The following is a 5,516-nucleotide window of genomic DNA, read 5'->3' on the forward strand; positions in this document are numbered from 1 at the left end:
GGGAACGAAAAGGGGCGAGCTTGAGCATTAGTTATGATTTGTACAAATTTTAAAAAAAAAAAAAAAACACACACACACACACACATACACATTACAAAGTTCAATTGTATTGAATTTATAAAAAACTAAATACATAATCTACACAAATTGAAAATTCAATATTTGAATTCAGTGTTCTCATATGTAAAGTACGAGTTAACTAGAAATCTAGAAAATACAAAAAAAAAAAATTATTTTTTAAAATTTATTTATAAATTTAAAAATTAAAAAACAAGGTGTTTTTTGCAATTATCTAAAATCAGAAATAAAAAATAACAATAGTTTCACAAGCAAATAAACAAGGTGTAATTTTTGTATATATTATATATTTCACACGTCAATTGAGAAATTTATAAAGTGAGCGAAGGGTGTTTGGAAAAATAGATATTATTAATTCTCAAATTTAGATATTTATGGATTCAAATAAAATTTAGTATAAGTTTGTATTATATTTTATTGAAACTCACACAAATCCATATTTAAAGTCTGAATTTTAAGCTTGCAAAAATGAATAAAAATTTTTTTATTGCAAAATTTAAACAATATAATGAAAAAGAAAAATAAATGAAAACTATGAGTTCAAAGTAATTAAAAAAAAAAAAAAAACATCGATGATTATACTAAAGATACAAACTTCAACGAATTTTTATTTATAAGACGACAACCATAAAAACTATAAATTATCATACTAGGAAGAAAATCTTCAACCAATTTTTATTGACAATACATATTTATAAGTTACAAATAATACTTAATATATTTTTCTGAATAAGAAAAATTAAAATTTTTATGAGTTATCTAATATTACAGTTAGCACAATAAACTATAAATTTCGAATATTGATTAATAATAATTTAAGCTATAAAATGAAATCCTACAAGTGGCTGACCTTCAAATACTACTGCACGAGGATATATATCCCTTTCTTATTACATGTTAAACGAAATAATTATAATATATAATAAACAAAAAAAAATTAAAATGTATTATTAAGCAAGGGCAGCTTATTTAAATATGCATAATTAAGACTAAGTCTTACTATTAAAAATTAAAAAATAAAGTGATAATGTATTTTTGAAAGCAAAAAATTTGAGTTTAAGTGTAGATTTCTATAGATTAAAATAACTCCATACAAAAACTAAATTCTGTCTAAATCTAAGCAAACCAATTAAAAATTTTCCATGCTCCCAAAAACATGGTTAGGGCTTGACTATTTTAAAAACAAGAGATAACCCATAATGGAGATCCTAGAAATTTAATATATTGTTGAGGTTCCAGTCAAAATAAAAATAAAAATAAAAATAAACAAAGAAAAAAGACAAGGGAACAAACCTAAGATGTCCGGCGAGAAGCTAAGGCCGTTAGTCAGCTGGGAACAGAGACTAGGAAAGGGGTTCGACGGGGGTCGCAGTGGGAGACTGGGAGAGGGCGTACCAGGCCGTCAGTCCGCTAGGGCTCTGACGAAGCCTGCGATGTTTAGCGAACAGGGCACACTAGGCCAAGAGAGAGCAGTAGGAGACTGGGAGAGACGATCGCAGGAGCAGGAGGGGATCAGAAGAGGAGGAGTCAGGAAAAGGAGGGAAAATATCCCGCAGATAGGGATAAGAGATTTTAAGCATTAGTGACGGTTTCAAAACCGTCACTATTATTCTCTGTCTATTTTTTTTTTTAAATGACATAACATTAGTGACGATCCACAATTCGTCACTAATAATGGCCTAATAGTGACGAATTTATAAATTCGTCACTAATATTGTGAACTTAATTTTTTTTATTATTATTTTTAAATAAATTAGTGACGAATCTAAAAATTTGTCACTATTGATCCCTTATTAGTGACGAATTTAAAACATCGTCACTAATACTTTGAACTAAATTTTTTTTTATTTTAAAAAAAAGAATTATTAGTGACGGTTCTCAAATCTGTCACTAATAATGACGAATTCATAAATTCGCCACTAATACTCTAAACTTAAAATTTTTAATTTTTTTAAAACAGGAAGTATTAGTGGCTGTTCTCAAATACGTCACTAATAAGAGGTCAATAGTGACGAATCTACAAATTCGTCACTAATACTCTGAACTTAAATTTTTTATTTTTATTTTTAAAAAAATGAAGTATTAGTGACGGTTGTCAAATCCGTCACTAATACTCTGAACTTAAAATTTTTTATTTTCTTTAAAAAAATAGTACTGACGGTTATTTAATCTTCACTAATGTTTATCTTTTAGTGACGGATTTAATTCGTCACTAATACCACAGAAATTGTCACTAATATATTTTCGGTTTAATTTATGAGCAAAAAATATTTTTACGCGATATTTTCTGATTTTTAGTGACGAACTCAATTTCGTCACTAATAGTGTCATATTAGTAACGGTTACTAAAACCGTCACTAATACCTTGATATTAGTGACGAATTTGAATCTTTCACTAATAATTTCGTCACTAAAAACCAGTTTTTTTTCTTAGTGGCAAGAAGGACAAAGTTGGACGATAAAGGAGAGAAGTGTATCCTTGTTGGATACGACGATAACACAATGGGATATCGACTCTACAATCCCATCAATAAAAAGTCTTTTACAATTGGGATGTCATTTTTGAAGAAAATGAATCTTGGAAATGGGACCAGGCTGAATGTTCCAAAGATGCGGGATTGACATTTGAATGAGAAGAACCTACACACACAAGAGAAGTGGCTATCGAGTCACAAGTTCCTGAGCTGCAGACACCTCCACATGGTTCATCACAGGGGAATGAAGCTCCATCACTAATAGAGCGTGAAATCTCAAACATAAGGCTTAGAGGAGCTCAAAATCTTGCTGATCTGTATGAAACTACAAAACCAATAGAAGAGTATGTTACTCTATACTGTCTGTTGTTGACCCGCGAGCCGGTTAGCTTTGAGGAAGCTAACGAAGAAGACAAATGGAGAAAAGCGATGGATGAGGAGATTCAATCCATCAAGAAGAACAAGACTTAGGAGTTGACAAATCTCCCGAAGGGCCGCAAAACCATTGGTGTGAAATGGGTCTACAAGACCAAGAAGAATGCTCAAGGAGAAGTTCAAAGATACAAAACAAGACTTGTCGCCAAAGGCTACAAGTATAAAGAAGGGATTGATTATGGAGAAATCTTTAACCCTGGTTGCTAGGCTTGAAACCATCAGATTACTAATTTCACTTTAAGCACAAAATAGATGGAAGATTTACCAACTGGACGTGAAATCAACATTTTTGAACAGTTTTCTAGAAGAAGAGATTTATATCGATCAACCACTTGGATATACGAAGAAGAGCAAAGAAGATAAAGTGTACAAGTTGAAGAAAGCACTCTATGGCTTGAAGCAGGCACCTCGTGCGTGGAACATGAGGATTGATGACTACTTCTAGAAGAATGGATTTGAGAAGTGTCCCTACGAGCATGCGCTATATATGAAGATGGAGATAGATGGAAACATGCTAATTGCCTACCTATATGTTGATAATCTTATCTTCATCAGCAAAAATCTAAAGATGTTTGCTTCTTTCAAGAGGAGCATGGTCAAATAATTCGAAATGACGGATATTGGCTAGATGGCTCACTTCCTTGGCATAGAAGTCCAGCAAAGCGAGAAGGGAATCTTCATCTCCTAGAGCCACTATACAAAAGAAGTACTAAAAAAGTTTGCGATGGACAAATGCAACCTTGTGACAACTCCGGTTGAAACGAGATTGGAATTAAGAAAGAATGAGGAAGGAGATGTTGACCCCACATATTTCAAGAGTTTGGTTGGAAGCTTGAGGTATTTAACGTGCGCACCAGACTAGACATACTCTATGGAGTTGGACTTGTCAGTAGGTACATGGATACTCCTGACCAGTCCCACCTAAATGCAACGAAAAGGATACTCCGATATGTCAAGGGTACCATCACCGATGATATGTTCTATTCATCAAGAGGTAATTGCAAACTTATCGGCTATTCAGATAGCGATTGGGGAAGAGATCTTGATGAAAGAAAAAGCACGACGGGATTCACATTTTTCATGAGAGATACAACGTTTACATGGTCTTCAAAGAAGCAACCCATCGTAACATTATCATCATGTGAAGTTGAGTATGTTGTCAGTTCAGCTGTTTGTCATGGTATATGGATTAGGAATAAACTGAAATTTCTGATATTTCTTCAAGATAACCCCACAGAAGTTTACATCGACAACCGATCAACGATTGCACTTGCGAAAAATCTAGTTTACCATGAAAGAAGCAAACATATTGATACCCGGTATCATTTTATCAGGGAGCATATAAAGAATAAAGAAGTGGAGTTAATATCTTGCAGAACATATGATCAGATTACTAATATTTTCATGAAGCCACTCAGGCATGATATTTTTGTAAGACTGAAGACAATACTCGGAATGACAAAGTTAAAAGAGTCAAGTTTAAGGGGAGATGTTGAAATAGTAAACTTGACGGTGGACGGTGAGAGCAATGGTTGACGACGGCTGCCGACTAGCCGCTTCTATTGAACGACGGTCACCAACCTCACCTGCTATAAATAGTTGTGTGTGTGCAATGTAAAATCGTGGTGTGTTGAGAGTGTAAAACCAGTGTGAGAGAGAGAGAGAGAGAGAGAGAGAGAGAGAGAGAGAGAGAGTTGTTCTTTGAAATTCTTCTGTATTTTTTTAGATTGAAATACATTGTTAATGTGTTGATTCTCACTGAATTTCAGTCACAACCAGTGACTGAGCGTTCCTCTCCACCCATCATGATCTAACCTAGGCTAACTTTTTCTAGCAATAAAAATGTTGAAATCAACCTAATTGCAGGATTGGAATTCACAATATGAATGTCTAGCACATTTCATTTATAACATTTATTTCATTTATCTTTATTATGAAAAGTTTTCTCTCCAATTCATTTTATATTAAAAGCAGACAATAAAAATAATTTCTATTTTTAAAACTATGGCATTGAGTTAAATATAACTTTTATTGAATCTGAAAAATTATATTCTTAATTATTCCTTGCCTTGCACTTAGTCTTTACTCAAATACAATAAATAATTTTTTAAATGAATTCAAGTGCAATCATATTTACAATGACAGGACAGCTCCTTTTTTTTTAGGCTACATCACCACATTTATTGCTCAAAATTTGTTATTGCTTTGAAATGACAACTCAAGTTAGTATTTTCAAATAAAGCCGCAATATTATCTATTTTGATGTTTTTTTATGCTTGCAACCAAATTTGAACGTCGTAACTTTTCAGAAGGTACCATATAGTGCATGCCCAATTTACTTGTAATGGGGTTTCATGTGAAGGAACGTGATGAACACCAAAACTGCAACGCAACGAATGGTACATCGTTTAACACCAAAGTGATGTTTGTTCGTTTATTGTTTACCGTTTCTAATCTCTAAATCTGTCTTAATCAAGCAAGAGTGCATGAGGATGTTGATTGATAATTACTAGGTCACCATTTCCCTTT

Source organism: Malania oleifera, chromosome 13 (assembly GCF_029873635.1).
Source record: "Malania oleifera isolate guangnan ecotype guangnan chromosome 13, ASM2987363v1, whole genome shotgun sequence".
In the NCBI taxonomy this organism is placed as follows: Eukaryota; Viridiplantae; Streptophyta; class Magnoliopsida; order Santalales; family Ximeniaceae; genus Malania; species Malania oleifera.